Source organism: Sinohyriopsis cumingii, unplaced genomic scaffold (genome assembly GCF_028554795.1).
Source record: "Sinohyriopsis cumingii isolate HCF-2022 unplaced genomic scaffold, ASM2855479v2 utg001397l, whole genome shotgun sequence".
Classification (NCBI taxonomy): Eukaryota; Metazoa; Mollusca; class Bivalvia; order Unionida; family Unionidae; genus Sinohyriopsis; species Sinohyriopsis cumingii.
The window spans coordinates 661,375-681,813 of record NW_028315993.1 but is presented as its reverse complement, the minus strand read 5'-3'; the positions used below and the strand labels follow the sequence as shown (position 1 = coordinate 681,813).

At 36.1% G+C, this 20,439-nt stretch overlaps 1 long non-coding RNA gene across 1 annotated transcript in view; it reads right to left on the bottom strand.

The window, feature by feature from the left end:
- The window catches only part of LOC149772530 (uncharacterized), a 47,977-nt gene that overhangs the window by 25,398 nt on the left and 2,140 nt on the right, over positions 1-20,439 (bottom strand). The window lies entirely within an intron of this gene.

The window sequence follows — 20,439 nt, the reverse complement described above, 5'->3', positions numbered from 1 at the left end:
CGTTATCGAATAACGTTTCGAGGTTATCAAACCAAGCGCATTTTTCATTAGGATTATCCCCGCGGAGTATGATCCAAATGTCTCCAATGCCATCAACGAGATAATAGGGGAGATCATCATTATAGACCTGATAAATATTAAAATGCCTAGCGGTTTCTGGCGCTGAATCAAACTCGATAATTTTTTTCTTTGAGATATTCAAACAGATAGTATTTATTTGCCAGCCCATAACGACGCCATCGGGTGTTGTTTTTCGGGTTTTATCATATCGAAATTGCCGTGGTGGAATATAAGGCGGTAAATCATTATTGCTGCGGTCAATCCAATTTATTCTATCATGAGGAACATGATGCGATCCAAATCCCATAATATTCTAATATCATTTTAATAATTAATTAAATAACAGCTATAATTATAATGTCGTTGTTGGAATATCACCCGGTGAAATTCGACAGCGTCATCAGCGATTATAAAAAGTCCTGCCCGAGGATGCCGATCAGCGTAAAATTTAAGAACGGAAAATTTCATGCGGTTCAGAAATCCCCCAGCGGAGATAAATACGATTGTATGGTATTTGAAAGCCGTTCAGCGAAAGCTCGGTTACGTCTCCGCGACAAATATTACCAGAGAGCATATGAAAAAATGTTCCCAAACCATGACGATACAGTATGGGTAATTACCGAACGAAACTCCGCGTTAGTGGTTTAGTCGCCATCTTGAAGCGCCTTGTCCATGCGATTCACAAACTTGATATCTTCCGGAGATATTACTCCAGGAACCGCATTCATCACAAATTTATCCTCGCGACGAGGTTTATCCTCGTGGGATCTTTTCTTTTTTCTGCTGTCAGCGGTTACGACTGGCTCCTGCGTGGCCATCTCGGTGATTCGCTGAATCAGTAGCGCATTATCGCGTTGTGATTCATCCAATTCCTTCCGAACATTTCCGAGTTCATGCTGAAGCCCACCAATGGTGCGTCGCATATCATCGTGGCGCCGTTGCGCATCATCGTGGCGTCGCTGCATATCATCGTGGCGCCGTTGTAAATCGTCATAACGCTGTTGTAAATAGTCATAGCGCCGTTGTATACGATTATAATCGGCTGTGCTTGACACGTGTTTGAGTTGTCGTTGCAATGATTTATTCTCGTTGGACAAATTGTTCAGCTGCCACTGTAGTTCTTGAATGGTTTGTTTATCCGCTATAGTATCTATAACCGGTTCAACATCATCAGAATTATCAATAATTTTGTCAATTTCGAGGTCCATCATTCTGATATCATTGCCAGAGTCATTTTTCCAAATTTTGTAGATGCGTTGGTAACTGATTTTGTATTGATCTGCTATTTCTGATATGGGTATTTTTCCGCGGAGTCTTATTATTTCGTTGGTATCCTCGTCGGTTAAAATCCTCCGATGAGGCATTATTTAATGAAAAAAACTTTTTTACAACAACAACAATAACAACAATGCTAATTTACGCATTTTTCGCTGGAATAAAAATTGAAATTGTAATGGTAATAGTATTATCATGCATTGGTGCTTGTTGGTTTTGCTAGTTGCTACTAGCGCTCAGGCTGGACTTAGATTGCCAGGAACTCCATATAGCTGGTATGGAAGATCCGAACGTAATTGTCCAAAATGTCGCGAATGCGATTGTCCGAAATGTCCCGAATATGATTGCCCAAAATGTCGCGAATGCGATTGCCCGAAATGTCCACCTCAACCAGCATTCTCAGACCAGTATTCTTGCTTAAACAGAGACTGGGTTGTTAAGAACTGTGATGTGGTAAATAGTACAACAGTGATGGAATCATGAATTCTGTAAAAACACTGATTTTTTCTGGGGTTTTTCACTGGCACGATTTTTTTTTTTGGTCATTTTTTAGTAAAAATTTCGATTTTTATCTTGCAAAACTGACCCGCCACACATGAAGGAAAGTGTCGACAATTCCTTCATCGATGCTGGTCAGAGTAAAAAAAATCGATTTTGTTTTGCAAAACTGACTCACTGGCAATGCCACCTGTATGGTCAACCCTGCGCAATTGTTTCACTGATACCACAATTTTTTTAGTAAAAAACATCGATTTGCCCTATGGGAGTATCCTAAAAACAACCGTGGAAGACTTATTCCGTCGTACAAACGGCTCTATCAAGTTTGGGGAAAGTCACATAATTCCCTATAAAAATATTAATTATGTGACTTTCCCCATTACTCGGACCGTATCGACGTTGCGGTCTTATTCCGTCGTGAAAATGACTCTATCATCGATGGAGGAAATGTCATGATTCCTATTGACAGTTTCCTCATGCTGGTGATTTTGTAAACGCCAATCATTTACTAGGGTGCGTTTCACTGAAATCGTCAGCGACCAACATCAGGATAGTCCTAGATTGCCAGGGGCTCCGATGCCCTTGGAATATCCCCATGTCAGATTGTGAGCCCGCACCATTACGACGACACAAAAAATGGCGGAGATGTTTATTTATTAATGGGGAGGATGATGATTTACAAGTAAATTACCTATCGCGGCGATGAGTTTACAAAAAAAAATGGCGGAGATGTTTATTTATTAATGGGGAGGATGATGATTTACAAGTAAATTACCTATCGCGGCGATGAGTTTACAAAAAAATATTTATCGCGGCAATAATTTATAATTAATTTTTTTCTCCGCGATAAAAATATATCGGTTGTTTTTATTGTTGTTGTTATTGTAAGGTTACTGTCAAGAGTAACTACTTAGGGTCCAATAACAACAACAATAAAAACAACCGATATATTTTTATCGCGGAGAAAAAAATTAATTATAAATTATTGCCGCGATAAATATTTTTTTGTAAACTCATCGCCGCGATAGGTAATTTACTTGTAAATCATCATCCTCCCCATTAATAAATAAACATCTCCGCCATTTTTTGTGTCGTCGTAATGGTGCGGGCTCACAATCTGACATGGGGATATTCCAAGGGCATCGGAGCCCCTGGCAATCTAGGACTATCCTGATGTTGGTCGCTGACGATTTCAGTGAAACGCACCCTAGTAAATGATTGGCGTTTACAAAATCACCAGCATGAGGAAACTGTCAATAGGAATCATGACATTTCCTCCATCGATGATAGAGTCATTTTCACGACGGAATAAGACCGCAACGTCGATACGGTCCGAGTAATGGGGAAAGTCACATAATTAATATTTTTATAGGGAATTATGTGACTTTCCCCAAACTTGATAGAGCCGTTTGTACGACGGAATAAGTCTTCCACGGTTGTTTTTAGGATACTCCCATAGGGCAAATCGATGTTTTTTACTAAAAAAATTGTGGTATCAGTGAAACAATTGCGCACGGTTGACCATACAGGTGGCATTGCCAGTGAGTCAGTTTTGCAAAACAAAATCGATTTTTTTTACTCTGACCAGCATCGATGAAGGAATTGTCGACACTTTCCTTCATGTGTGGCGGGTCAGTTTTGCAAGATAAAAATCGAAATTTTTACTAAAAAAATGACCAAAAAAAATCGTGCCAGTGAAAAACCCCAGAAAAAATCAGTGTTTTTACAGAATTCATGATTCCATCACTGTTGTACTATTTACCACATCACAGTTCTTAACAACTCAGTCTCTGTTTAAGCAAGAATACTGGTCTGAGAATGCTGGTTGAGGTGGACATTTCGGGCAATCGCATTCGCGACATTTTGGGCAATCATATTCGGGACATTTCGGACAATCGCATTCGCGATATTTTGGACAATTACGTTCGGATCTTCCATACCAGCTATATGGAGTTCCTGGCAATCTAAGTCCAGCCTGAGCGCTAGTAGCAACTAGCAAAACCAACAAGCACCAATGCATGATACTACTATTACCATTACAATTTCAATTTTTATTCCAGCGAAAAATGCGTAAATTAGCATTGTTGTTATTGTTGTTATTGTTGTTGTTGTAAAAAAAATTTTTTCATTAAATAATGCCTCATCGGAGGATTTTAACCGACGAGGATACCAACGAAATAATAAGACTCCGCGGAAAAATACCCATATCAGAAATAGCAGATCAATACAAAATCAGTTACCAACGCATCTACAAAATTTGGAAAAATGACTCTGGCAATGATATCAGAATGATGGACCTCGAAATTGACAAAATTATTGATAATTCTGATGATGTTGAACCGGTTATAGATACTATAGCGGATAAACAAACCATTCAAGAACTACAGTGGCAGCTGAACAATTTGTCCAACGAGAATAAATCATTGCAACGACAACTCAAACACGTGTCAAGCACAGCCGATTATAATCGTATACAACGGCGCTATGATTATTTACAACAGCGTTATGACGATTTACAACGGCGCCACGATGATATGCAGCGACGCCACGATGATGCGCAACGGCGCCACGATGATATGCGACGCACCATTGGTGGGCTTCAGCATGAACTCGGAAATGTTCGGAAGGAATTGGATGAATCACAACGCGATAATGCGCTACTGATTCAGCGAATCACCGAGATGGCCACGCAGGAGCCAGTCGTAACCGCTGACAGCAGAAAAAAGAAAAGATCCCACGAGGATAAACCTCGTCGCGAGGATAAATTTGTGATGAATGCGGTTCCTGGAGTAATATCTCCGGAAGATATCAAGTTTGTGAATCGCATGGACAAGGCGCTTCAAGATGGCGACTAAACCACTAACGCGGAGTTTCGTTCGGTAATTACCCATACTGTATCGTCATGGTTTGGGAACATTTTTTCATATGCTCTCTGGTAATATTTGTCGCGGAGACGTAACCGAGCTTTCGCTGAACGGCTTTCAAATACCATACAATCGTATTTATCTCCGCTGGGGGATTTCTGAACCGCATGAAATTTTCCGTTCTTAAATTTTACGCTGATCGGCATCCTCGGGCAGGACTTTTTATAATCGCTGATGACGCTGTCGAATTTCACCGGGTGATATTCCAACAACGACATTATAATTATAGCTGTTATTTAATTAATTATTAAAATGATATTAGAATATTATGGGATTTGGATCGCATCATGTTCCTCATGATAGAATAAATTGGATTGACCGCAGCAATAATGATTTACCGCCTTATATTCCACCACGGCAATTTCGATATGATAAAACCCGAAAAACAACACCCGATGGCGTCGTTATGGGCTGGCAAATAAATACTATCTGTTTGAATATCTCAAAGAAAAAAATTATCGAGTTTGATTCAGCGCCAGAAACCGCTAGGCATTTTAATATTTATCAGGTCTATAATGATGATCTCCCCTATTATCTCGTTGATGGCATTGGAGACATTTGGATCATACTCCGCGGAGATATTCCTAATGAAAAATGCGCTTGGTTTGATAACCTCGAAACGTTATTCGATAACGCCGTTGATGATCTTCCGTTGCGTTATCGCGACGAGGTAAAGCGAATGCTCCGACAACCATGAGAGACTGGTCGCCATTTTCTATTAATTAATCCGAAACCATCGTTGGATGATTTTTTTTTAACAAGTCATATATCAGCCTCGTTGGGATGTTGTGACCATCGTGATAACATCTCGGTGGAGCCTCAATTCGTCGTACAAACGGCTCTATCAAGTTTGGGGAAAGTCACATAATTTCCTATAAAAATATTAATTATGTGACTTTCCCCATCATGTCTTGTGATTAATCCGACCCATCATATCGGGAAAACCATCCATTAACCGCCCACGCATGGAATCGCAACATCGCGGTGTGTTTATCCATCGCGGAGACATCATTTCCGGCTGGTCCGGTATCTGGTATCATTGTATTCAACCAGTCCTGGTTATCAAGAAAATCTGATCTCGGCCAGTCAGGATAATATAACGTATAATTCGAACGATCCGCGTGTTTAGTGTCGTCAGATTGTAATCTTCCACCGAACCCCTTGTAAACCAGCTTGATTTTTTCAATTATATTTTTCACCGATAATGTTTTATTCCGGAACCATGCATCAGGAAATATCTCGTTGAAACGCTTCATCAGTGTATGATACTTGTCAAGTTGGTCTGGTTGCGCCAACATCGCTGAGATATTTTTGACTAACTCGTCGCGGTTAACATGCACACGCGTCACGTCTAATCGATCGGGTACCACATCGGGGAGGCTCAGTGCGCCAAGGATATTTCTGACAATTTCGAGTTGTTGTCGTGGATTGATTTTATCGCATCGACACGGCGTGGTTGTTATCGCACCGCCCCGATTGTGTTTATCAACAATGACTCGCTGGGCGCGTTGTAACCGTAAAACGTTTTTATCGAGATTCTCTATCGTGATGGTATCCATGTTACTCACATCGGTTTGAAATACGTGATTGAGGTACATCAATTTCTTCTTGTACGGTTCTAATCGTTCGTCAGGATCGTATCGGTGGTATTCAGCGATACCGCAACCGGTAATAACCTCGCGAGCGTTATCCTGTTCCGCAATGATTTCATCACTGGTGATTTCATCACTGGTGTCAGTATTTCCCGCCGCAGCGATTCTTTCCCCGACTGATGTCTTCAAAAAATCATCTACGTGTGGATCGTCATCGATTACCGCGTCGCTGACACGTTTCTGCTTCCGTTGTTTTTTTTCCTTCCATGTTTCGTATTCATCTGGTAATTCCCATTCAACTGAATAACCTGTTCGTTTCATCATTTCAACGAGTCTGCCCGTGAAATAGCGTTTTGAATTGTTTTCGTCGATGATCGTGCTAATAAACATATGTCCGTAACCGGTATGTACGTCACAGCGATTCGGGGTTCTGAACAGCAACTCCGTCGACGACAAATTCCGTTCGTGTGATTCGATTGTGGAAATAATATCATCGCGGGTCAATGGAAGCTCTGTTTGTCGTCGTCGTGTTGCAGAGTAATGAATTTCAGATATATTTCTGAACCGATGGATAGCTTGTTTGGTCGCCTCTACAGAACCTAATTCTTCAGAAAACACCGTCATGTACTTGAATCGCGGGTCCACAATGGATACCCCGGCCTCAACGGTATGATTGTAAATCACGACATCGATGCACTCAAATGCCGTTGAAATGTTATCAAAGTCCTGCTGTTTTCCAGTCGAGTTGGTATCGGCGTGATAGTATTTCACGCGGTATCCTAAATGCTGTAATAATTTAGCAAGTGTTTCTACAGAATAATTTCCGCGTCGTTTATTGTGTGTGAATACAACCACACGATTTCCTCGTTGTAGCGCATCTAACAGTTTATTGTAGTTATCTTTATGAGATTGTTCCACAATGAATTTTTTACCATGATCGGGCTGATATCCGTTGATGATGAATTTCATGTCCGGGCGGTTCAAGTATTTTCTGAATAATTCTAGGTCGTCATTATTAGCATCTGCGTCCAGCACAATTACCCGTTTCGCTGATGAAATCAACCATGTCAGTGTTCCCCAAATTTGTTTGCCGCGACTTGATGAGACTACCTGTCGAAGGATTCCGTGCCACTCATCCAACAATAGAACATCAGGAATTCCCCGGACTCGTACAATCGATTCTATCTGGGAAATAACCCTGCGATGCTTTTTTGTATCGAATATAATATCCCCATGGATCGTTTCGTACGATTCGAGATTATAGTCGATGGTGGTCTTTCTGGTAAAGGTCTTTCTGTATGAAACGCACAGTATAGACTGATCACTTCTGATAGACTCCCAAGCGGCCTCTGATTTTCCCAGCCCGCAAGAAGATCCGTCCATATAGTCGTCGTTGAAAATGATTTTACATCCCTGACCGCGCTCATGAATAGGTGATTCGCAGTAAGTGAAATCGGGGATTCTCTTGGGAAATTCACCACTGTGATCTCCGCGACGGTAATTATACGATTTCAAGTATTTTTCGTAGAGGATTTTATCATCACTAGCGGTTCCAATATCACGCTCTATTATTATCTTTTTTTGTGTGCTCCTGTAACAACCGATCACAAACTGATCGGAATAGACGCGAACAAATGCATCAATGGCCTTTCCCTCAATGAATCCACCGATCTCATTGTATCCATGACGTCGCTGGCAAATATTGCAAAATGAACCAGCAACTCGCCCCAGCGATATCATGTTGCTGGTTTGATTTGTAGTCCCGGTGATCTGATCGGGTTGTCCGGACAACAACGTAGAGATATATCGAATTTGTTCAGCAGTAAGATCATCACTGGTGATTTCATCACTGGTGATTTCAGGTTTCAGTTTTTCGTAGCACGGCTGAATGGAGATTGGACAAGATAGCAGCGTACTGGTGAATCCAACAGGATAAATTAATCGCTTATCAACGCTGTTTGGTTTTACCGATCTAGTTCCGGGTAATTTGATGCTATACAGCCCAGCTTGTGTATCAACATTCCATGTTGGTCTATCCGCGGCGACTTTCTTCAACAGTGATTGATGTTCCTCGAAATCCACCGGGATCGTTTTCAACATGATGTGATAACCACCGCTGGTTTCAAAAACTAGAACATCATTAATGGAATCAACTAACTCATGGAAATACAACAACAACTCAGACAGCGATGGCGTCTTGGAATCCACGTCGATGGTAGGATATCTGCACCGGTGTTTCGGAATAATCTCATTAACAGCGGAGCACCCCTGAAATTCTACTATGTCCGGGTTATCTACAAACACGTAAAATCTCCCCATACGCTGGATGATTACTCCACGAACCTGGTGGTCTGCAACGGTGAGGAGTTCCATTGCGGATTTTTTACTGGAAACGCTCCAAGATGGACCCAAACGCCTTCGGTAGTATTCTCGCATGTCATGATACGTTTCCGGGGACTTAAAAAATTCATCCGGAGATTCCTCGTAGTAAGATGTTCCACGCCCAAACAGATCAATATCGGAATAATTATTATCCATTATACAGTATACTGTTTAATGATTAATTAAATATTTATTTAATAGTTAATAATAATGGTTAATCCAGCACTAGCTGTCAATAAATGCAAATGGCTCCCCCAGGGATCAAAAGTACGATGCGGGAAAAATTGTTACAGTGAGTTTTGCGGGGTACATAATTGCACGTCAAAACAGGGATGTAAGGACGGCCCTCAACCCTGTCTTGGATGCGGCAAGGGTGTCCGAGGAAAAATTAGAATTTGTATCGGTTGTGGAAGTCCACAGTATCGATCGGCAATAGAATATCTCCGACGAAAGAATAAATCAGTACCAACCCCAGAAGAGTTTTTAAAATCAACGATGGGGAAAAATATCAAATTCCCATAACATTGGTTGTGTCAATCGCGGTCATTATCCAGCAGGGGGGGCGAAAATGACATCGACGCGGTCGTCGCTGTGTTTACCGGACGCTGACAAAACTGGGATCGGCTCGCATTAAACCAAATGACGTCACCGTCGTGTAGGATGGACCGTCGTAGGTTTTTTTTTTTTACCAGCGCTGACTACACCGGATCCGCTGAGTGCAGAAAGTAATAATTAAGCAAAATAACGATTGGACAAAATGTCGGATTCGCCCCCCCTGCTGCTAAAACATTTAAACAGAGAATGTTAATACTAGTCTATAGACTAGGATTACTTGTTTCATATGATACAAATAAGTGGAAATTGTAAAAATGTGAAAATTAAATTCACAAATAAAATTAGTATATATCTAAACCAAGTTCTTCATTTTTAAGTTTAACTTTTCATAAAGTCAAATTTTAGAACTCATTTTCAGCCTCTGCAAGTTATCATACTTTTTAGACAGCAAGATGTAAACAATGCACAGATCAATGTAAGCATTGAATCAACGTAAAACAATGGAAAATTCAATTTATTCAATGAGAGAACAATGTCGAAAAATCCAGAGATCAATTTAGTCAGTGAGAGTACAACTTCAAACAACGCACAATTCAATTTAGTCAGTAGGGGAACAATGTCAAACAATGCACACATGAATTTAGTCACTGAGAGAACAACATCAAAGAATGAACAGATCTATTTAGTCAGTGAGGGAATATTTTCTGACCCATTGAATTTTAAAGAGAAGGACACTGTACACGAGACATTATGTAAGCATAATAACATAAAAGAGTGGGAATGAATTTTTATCATTTAACCCTGTTTTGGGATATATCTGTAGTGTAAATTGAATGATATGATGTGGTAAGGTAATATAGAGGCGTCCCCCTCCCACAAACAGGTATTATTTTCATAGATTTTATCCATGGTGTCAATTCAGGCCAGAGTTCATGATTAAGAATTTTGTATTGCATATGCAGGTGTTTCATGCATTTAGAGAACATAGCTAATGTAAGAACATGGTTTTATTACTAAATTTGGTATGCAGAATTGCAGCAATTAAAAAGAAGGAATCATCTTGAGTTTCCTGAAAATTATTTCTGGCCACCAGAGCATCAGTCCCTTCTTGGGACTCTTGTTCAAATTATTCAGTAGTTACTAATAAGGACTGTTTTTAAGTCTAAGATTTGACTTGCTTTGTACTCTGTAAAATTAAACTTTGACCTTATCTCCTTTCCTTACATTGAATGAAAACTAATAACAGACAATTGCATTACATTTCAGATTTAAGTGATGACTCAAATACAACCTAACATTTAAATGAACATAAATAAGCCTTAATGCTAATTAGGTAATAACATATTAAAAAGATGAATCCAAAAACTTTATATGAAGTTTTAGTACAATACCATTTCTATGTTTCAGGTGAATCAAGGAGAAGAAGCAAAAGAATCTGGTAAGCATTAAGCAAGAAAACTTGTAAACTTAGTTTCTCATACAGAAGTTTGTATGCATTTTTTTATTAACTCGTGATTAGACAAGTCCGTTCCTCTTTTTCATTTTAACATACAGAAGTTTGTATGCATTTCTTAATTGACTCATGATTAGACAAGTTAGGGTCCCATTTTCAGTTCTCATACAGAAGTTTGCATGCATTTCTTTATTAACTCGTGATTAGACAAGTCAGTTTCCCTTTTTTAGTTTTTCATACAGAAGTATGTATTTCTTAATTGACTCATGATTAGGTTAGTTAATTTCCCTTTTTCAGTTTAGCATACAGAAGTTTGTATGCATTTCTTGACTGACTTGTGTTTTGATAAGTTGGTTTGCCTTTTGCAGTTTAACATACAGATGTTTGTATGCATTTCTTTATTGACTCATGATTAGACAAGTCAGTTTCCCTTTTTCAGTTTTTCATACAGAAGTTTGTATGTAATTCTTCCATGAATAATGATCAAAACAATGATCACTTAAGAAAGATTAATATTGGTCTTGTTGCTATTTATTACAAAGATCACTTAAGAAAGATTGATACAGTAGTCCCCCTCTTATAAGGTCATCCCTAGTGCAGCTGGGAAGTGGTCTTATAATGAGGGTGGCCTTTTATAGAGGGGGATGACATATGTGAATAGTAATACATATGAAGAAAGTCACAAGTACATTTAATTTTAAAACATTTAATATTTTCATTAAAATATCACATGCATGTTGTGAAATAAAAGAAAAACAAACTGTTTCATCATTTTCAAAAGAATGTTATGAATAACCATTGATATAGTTTTAAATCTGTCTTTATAATTATGTTACATATCACATCATCTCTCACTCTGTTGGTAACAGTCTAAAAAACAAGCCAGTCTCATCACAATTAAAAATATCCTTGCTGTCATATCCCTTGCATATATCGTTTAGTCTTTTGTTCCAATTTTCGACAACTTCTTTATTAACATCAGCTGATTCTCCAGTAAGGACAGAACACTTAATATTGTGTCGCACTTGAAATCTGTGCAAACATCCGTTACTTGCGGTAAAGTCGTCATATCCCAATTCAACTGACAAAATTGTTGCTTTTTCTTGTCATTCAAATCAGGATACAAACATCTGGCTCAAACAATCCTCCTTTCTCCGTCCATTTCACCTTCCCACTTCTGCAGAATTGTTTCCTTATCTTTCATGATATTGTTTTTCTGAGTCTTTCCGACATTAGTTTTCTGCAAGGATCCTCGACCCCTCCACCCTCGAACCTCTCGGTTAGTTGAATTACTTTCACTTTCTCTTCTAAACTGATAATTGTTCTTTTCCTCGATGACATGTTGATTGTTTTGCAGTAAGTTATTCATGTTGCCAACTACAATACTGATACAACAATTTTGTATGCATCTAAACAAATTGCTGTGTGTTTTTAAAGGAAGTGATATTGTCACGTGATTCATTAGTCGCAGTCTGGTTCCCTATTGATTTTATACACATTTCTTTACACTAAGTGTGTGAAGCCAAAATGGCTTCGATCACGCAGATTTGACCTCACGGTCGTTAGGATTGGTAATTTTGACAATTGTTGTCAATAGTATTAGCCACTAATTATCAAAGTGAACATCTTACTAAGGGAAGCCATAAAGACTATCAAACCATTTTTCTGCTGACCTGTGTATTGTACAACGATGCTGCCACTTCTCGGCTTGTTACTACTGTTCAATAATTGTAATCTTAACAATTATCGAAGTGACTAAACCGGACATCTTATGATAACACAGCAGTAAGGCTAATTGGATTACATGTACTTACCCTTTTGTATGGAGTAAAATTTGAGTCTTTCTCAGCTTTATGGAATAAATGTGGCTTCTCGTGAGGTGTATATGATATAATATTAACCTTAATGGTACATGTACTTTAGTCAACACTTCTTTCAGTAACGAAAACCTGATATCGGGAAACAAAATCAGATTACTTAACACACATTATGAATAAAATACTAGTTCTGGATACATATCAAAATAAAATGCGGCCACTTGTAGGGGTAAATTGTATATTATTGCACTAATATGCTGGCCGCTGGTTGAGTGAGCTGAGTGGCCTTTCGTGAGGGGTACTTTTGAACACAAAATCGTCGGTGCCAACAGATTCTGGCCGTAAGGAGCAGGGGACATTCAAGAGGGGGACTACTGTATTGGTTTTGTTGCTATTTATTACAAACATCACTTAAGAAAGATTAATATTAGTCTTGTTATTTATTACAATGATCACTTAAGAAAGATTAGTATTGGTCTTGTTATTTATTACAATGATCACTTAAGAAAGATTAATATTGGTCTTGTTATTTATTACAATGATCACTTAAGAAAGATTAATATTGGTCTTGTTATTTATTACAATGATCACTTAAGAAAGATTAATATTGGTATTGTTGCTATTTATTACAATGATCACTTAAGAAAGATTAGTATTGGTCTTGTTGCTATTTATTACAATGATCACTTAAGAAAGATTAGTATTGGTCTTGTTATTTATTACAATGATTACTTAAGAAAGATTAACATTGGTCTTGTTGCTATTTATTACAATGATCACTTAAGAAAGATTAATATTGGTCTTGTTGCTATTTATTACAATGATCACTTAAGAAAGATTAATATTGGTCTTGTTGCTATTTATTACAATGATCACTTAAGAAAGATTAGTATTGGTCTTGTTGCTATTTATTACAAGGATCACTTAAGAAAGATTAGTATTGGTCTTGTTATTTATTACAATGATCACTTAAGAAAGATTAGTATTGGTCTTATTGATATTTATTATAATGATCACTTAAGAAAGATTAATATTGGTATTGTTGCTGTTTATTACAATGATCACTTAAGAAAGATTAATATTGGTCTTGTTGCTATTTATTACAATGATCACTTAAGAAAGATTAATATTGGTCTTGTTATTTATTACAATGATCACTTAAGAAAGATTAATATTGGTATTGTTGCTATTTATTACAATGATCACTCAAGAAAGATTAATATTGGTATTGTTGCTATTTATTACAATGATCACTTAAGAAAGATTAGTATTGGTCTTGTTGCTATTTATTACAATGATCACTTAAGAAAGATTAGTATTGGTCTTGTTGCTATTTATTACAATGATCACTTAAGAAAGATTAATATTGGTCTTGTTGCTATTTATTACAATGATCACTTAAGAAAGATTAGTATTGGTCTTGTTGCTATTTATTACAAGGATCACTTAAGAAAGATTAGTATTGGTCTTGTTATTTATTACAATGATTACTTAAGAAAGATTAATATTGGTATTGTTGCTATTTATTACAATGATCACTTAATAAAGATTAATATTGGTCTTGTTGCTATTTATTACAATGATCACTTAAGAAAGATTAGTATTGGTCTTGTTGCTATTTATTACAAGGATCACTTAAGAAAGATTAGTATTGGTCTTGTTGCTATTTATTACAATGATCACTTAAGAAAGATTAGTATTGGTCTTGTTATTTATTACAATGATCACTTAAGAAAGATTAATATTGGTCTTATTGATATTTATTATAATGATCACTTAAGAAAGATTAATATTGGTATTGTTGCTGTTTATTAAAATGATTACTTAAGAAAGATTAATATTGGTCTTGTTGCTATTTATTACAATGATCACTTAAGAAAGATTAATATTGGTCTTGTTGCTATTTATTACAATGATCACTTAAGAAAGATTAATATTGGTCTTGTTATTTATTACAATGATCACTTAAGAAAGATTAATATTGGTATTGTTGCTATTTATGACAATGATCACTCAAGAAAGATTAGTATTGGTCTTGTTGCTATTTATTACAATGATCACTTAAGAAAGATTAGTATTGGTCTTGTTGCTATTTATTACAATGATCACTTAAGAAAGATTAGTATTGGTCTTGTTGCTATTTATTACAATGATCACTTAAGAAAGATTAATATTGGTCTTGTTGCTATTTATTACAATGATCACTTAAGAAAGATTAGTATTGGTCTTGTTGCTATTTATTACAAGGATCACTTAAGAAAGATTAGTATTGGTCTTGTTATTTATTACAATGATTACTTAAGAAAGATTAATATTGGTATTGTTGCTATTTATTACAATGATCACTTAAGAAAGATTAATATTGGTCTTGTTGCTATTTATTACAATGATCACTTAAGAAAGATTAGTATTGGTCTTGTTGCTATTTATTACAAGGATCACTTAAGAAAGATTAGTATTGGTCTTGTTGCTATTTATTACAATGATCACTTAAGAAAGATTAGTATTGGTCTTGTTATTTATTACAATGATCACTTAAGAAAGATTAGTATTGGTCTTATTGATATTTATTATAATGATCACTTAAGAAAGATTAATATTGGTATTGTTGCTGTTTATTACAATGATCACTTAAGAAAGATTAATATTGGTCTTGTTGCTATTTATTACAATGATCACTTAAGAAAGATTAATATTGGTCTTGTTATTTATTACAATGATCACTTAAGAAAGATTAATATTGGTATTGTTGCTATTTATTACAATGATCACTCAAGAAAGATTAGTATTGGTCTTGTTGCTATTTATTACAATGATCACTTAAGAAAGATTAGTATTGGTCTTGTTGCTATTTATTACAATGATCACTTAAGAAAGATTAGTATTGGTCTTGTTGCTATTTATTACAAGGATCACTTAAGAAAGATTAGTATTGGTCTTGTTGCTATTTATTACAATGATCACTTAAGAAAGATTAGTATTGGTCTTGTTATTTATTACAATGATCACTTAAGAAAGATTAGTATTGGTCTTATTGCTATTTATTATAATGATCACTTAAGAAAGATTAATATTGGTATTGTTGCTGTTTATTACAATGATCACTTAAGAAAGATTAATATTGGTCTTGTTGCTATTTATTACAATGATCACTTAAGAAAGATTAGTATTGGTCTTGTTGCTATTTATTACAATGACCACTTAAGAAAGATTAGTATTGGTCTTTTTATTTATTACAATGATCACTTAAGAAAGATTAATATTGGTCTTGTTGCTGTTTTGTTTAAGACCATTTTTCAACACAACATTGGCTATACATTTCAGCCAGTATAACTACTGGAAGAAGATACTTGGAAAACCTGGAAAGGACTATGAACCATGCTGGCAAACTTTCTCACCTACCCATATTGACTGATCCCAAGGCCCATACCCATGCAGAAAGAGCTGATTTGTCAGTGATCTATAACAGTGAGCAAGTTAAACCACTTAGTCACTCTGGGCCCATAAAGATTAATAATGTCTAGTGGAATTTTAAAGCACTTATCAGTTAGCAAAGATCAATGTAATAAAGTCAGTTGTGGATTTTTAAGCTAAGATCAGTTAGGGGAGAGTAATGTAATAAACTCTAGTGAATTTGTAAAGCAATGCATGGCAGAGGTTACTGTAATTAGGTCTATAGTGGATTTTTAACCCAAGTTCACTTACCAGAGGTTAATGTAATTGAGTCTATAGTGGATGTTTAGAGCAATGATCAGTTGCCAGAGATTAATGCAATGCCTGTAGATGAGCATACCAGTAAAGAACAGTTAGTAAAGATCAGTGTAATAAAGTAGCAAATCTTGAAATATGTACACGTTATATCTACAACAATATATGTGATGTGATGTGATTTTGATTTTTAACGTAGCTTTAACAATTTTTCAGTCATATTGCTACGATGTCTGCAATGTGGCAGTTTATAGTGATGTCTAGCACTGGGGCATCATGCCACAGACATGTAACATGATGTCCCACCCAGTCACATTATCCTGACACCAGGCCGACCAGTCCTAAGTCCTAATGAGCCTAACAGTAAAGAACAGTTAGTAAAGATCAGTGTAATAAGGTAGCAAATCTTGAAATATGTACACGTTATATCTACAACAGAATATAAACTTAGATCTGGATGTATAATTTCTCAAGATACATCCATGACTTGGTCTACTATAGATCTTAGAGTATGCTTACTATTGCTATAGATCAGAGTGTATGCTTACTACTGCTATAGATCTGAGTGTATACTTACTAATGCTTTACCTCATAGTGTATGCTTACTACTGCTATACATCAGAGTGTATGCTTACTACTGCTATAGATCATAGTATATGCTTACTACTGATATAGATCAGAGTGTATGCTTACTACTGCTATACCTCAGAGTGTATGCTTACTACTGCTATATATCATAGTATATGCTTAATACTGTTATACATCATAGTGTATGCTTACTACTGTTATACATCATAGTGTATGCTTACTACTGCTATACCTCAGAGTGTATGCTTACTACTGCTATATATCATAGTATATGCTTACTACTGATATAGATCAGAGTGTATGCTTAATACTGTTATACATCATAGTGTATGCTTACTACTGTTATACATCATAGTGTACGCTTATTACTGCTATATATCAGAATGTATGCTTACTATTGATATGCATCAGAATGTATGCTTACTACTGCTATGCATTAGAATGTATGCTTACTACTGCTATACATCATAGTGTATGCTTACTACTGTTATACATCAGAATGTATGCTTACTACTGCTTTACATCATAGTATATGCTTACTACTGTTATACATCATAGTGTATGCTGACTAGTTCAATAGATCAGTGTTTACTACTGATACTGATCAGAGTGTCTGCTTACTACTTCAGTAGATCAGTGTGTGCTTACTATTTCAATAGATCAGAGTGTATGCTTACTACAGAATGTCAACTAGAGATATGCTTATATTGTGTTCAGAAATTGGACAAAGAACTGGTTCATATTTTAAAAATCAGAAACACAGATTCTGTGCACTACTACTGATAACATAAAATTCATGATTATCCGAAATTCTTGTTATGATTGTTTATTAATCTCGCTTGTAGAGGAGATGAAATTGTCAGGTCTTATTTTTAAACTGAACTTCATCCTTCGTATTAGGGACAGAAACCCTAGATTTAATATAAATTAGTCATGGTAACCAGAGACAAATGTCTAACATACCTAGATGTGTCATGTCAACCAGGGATAAATGTCCAAAAGACCTAGATTGAATACAAGTCATGGCATCGGGAAAAAGAGTGTCTGAAAGGGCTAGATTTGTCATGGCAACCAGGAACAAATGTCCAGAAGCCCTAGATTTAATACGAGTCATGGCACCAGATTAAGGAGCAGACCTGACGGTGTCACAAAATTCAATCATAACAAGATGAAACATTTTGAGTCATGATACCAGTTTTCTAATGTTGACGAGAAAATATGACATCATCTGTAGTCATAAACATAATTTAATTTTGATAAGCTGATATGTTGATAAATATCACTTCCTGAATGAATATCGTCATATGAATGATTGTCACTTTTTTGAATGAAGCATGTGTAACAAGTCACTCGTGTCACTTTTTTGAATGAAGTACATGTAACAAGTCACTTGTGTCACTTTTTTGAATGAAGTACATGTAACAAGTCAATCATGTCACTTTTTGAATGAAGCATGTGCAACAAGTCACTCATTTTCACAACGATTGCTGCCAATAACTTGAGTTTCTTGATGAATGGGCAGTAGACATATATATTTTACATTGTTTGTGTATTTTTGACATTTTGCATCACTAGTTAACTGAATGAAAGTTTCTCTCTGAGGCCAAGCTAATATCCATTTAACTCTGGCAAAATATTGTGAGAGGCTTTCATGGGAACGTGCCATTGGGAGAACAATATTATTTTGACAGTTCTTTAAAGCTGGGTCGGACAAATTGTTAGAAATTGATGATACTGTTACTGAGAATGGTACTCATTTCATTTTTGCACGCCTAGTAAGACTTGGTATAGTTGTAACAGAATGGTACTCAGTTAATTTTGCAAGTCAAGTAAGACTGTGGTATAGCTGATAACAAAGACTAGTACTCAGTTCCTTCTGTACGTCTAGTAAGACTGATATAGTGGTTACAGAAAATGGTATTCAGTTATTTTACAAGGTAAGTAAGGTAATGGAATAGTTGCTACAGAGATTGGTACTCAATATTTGTATTTGTTAAGTAGGACTATGGTATAGTTGTTACAGAGAATGGTACGCAGTTTTTTTGCAAGTTAAGTAAGGCTGTGTTATAGCTGTTACAGAGAGTGGTACTCCAGTTCCTTTTGCATGTCAAGTACCACTATGATATATTTGCTAAAAAGAATGGTACTCAATTCCTTTTGCATGTCAAGCAAGACTGATATGTTACAGAGAATGGTACTCAGTCATTGTACAAGTCCAGTAAGGCTATGGTATAGTTGTTATGGAGATTGGTACTCAGTATTTGTATTTGTCAAGTAGGACTATGGTATAATTGTTATATAGAATGGTGCTCCATTATTTTTACAAGACAGGTAAGGCTATGGTATGGTTACAGAGAATGGTATTCATTAATTTTATTTGTCAAGAGTGGTATAGTTGTCTCAGAGAATGGTACCCAATATTTTTATTTGTCACGTAGGACTAGGGTCTAGTTGTTTACACTTGTTTAGTTGTAACCAGATAGCCTTGACGAAAATCTAGTTCCAGCCTAATTAAAAACGATGTTGATATAGAACGGAAACAAAGCATATATATTAAGTTCACAACATTAATGCAGACTAGAACTTCAGACAGGTATATACATTATTGAAGATTCAATCATAAATTTACTTAGTATTTTTGCAGAATTTATTTATTCAGCAACTATCGATTTCACAAAATGATACCTTTACATTTCCCATGATTCATTATTTTTAGAAGACTGTTTATCATACAGTTATTACCTTCATTGTTTTATAGTGAAACTCTTCACCTTTACATCAAAATGTTTTATACAGAGTAAACTCACATTTCCATTATTGTTAACATCTAAGATATTCAGTGATCAAAGAAGAAAGAACTGATACTCTATGCACATAAAAAAATCTCTTCACTTAAAGAAACAGAGTGTTTGTTCTGGACCTGCAATCTTTACCGTTATCTATCTAATGCACAAATAATACATTTATTGTTACAGACGAATTGACTGTGCTGCATTTCTCACACAGAAAAATAAGTAAACAAACTTTGCAATGAACATTCAGTGAGCCCATATAGTAGATGCTTGGTTAAAGATGAGAATGAAAAAGTAGCATTTGATTAACATAGATCAAGCTTTGACTGGTGATTCCATACATGCCAACCATTATGCTTTTGGCGTAATCATTATGCTTTTTTTTCACTAAATTACGCCTTACGCGTAAACATATATGGATTACGCTTTTCGGTATATCCACCTTCCCCCCCCCCAAAAAAAAATTGTTTGTTTTCTCGTTTTTATTAAAATCCCATTAATCCCACAGACCGTATTTTAGAAAAGACGGCTTCTACGTAACTACAATATAAGAGTACGCTTCTCTGTGGACCTGCGTGCACTTTCCTAAGAGTAGTATGTTCTATTTATAGCAACTATCCTATTACCAAGAAACGTGCTGGTTCTACTTTCAAACTTTTGACCTCATATTCTATTTATAACAGCTGTATGGCTTAGTGAGGAGAGGACAGGCTGGTTTTCTAATTTTTAATCTTTACTCGCAGATTCTTTTTTCTAATTTATATTTAGTACAGAACCAGTGTATAGGTATTTGGC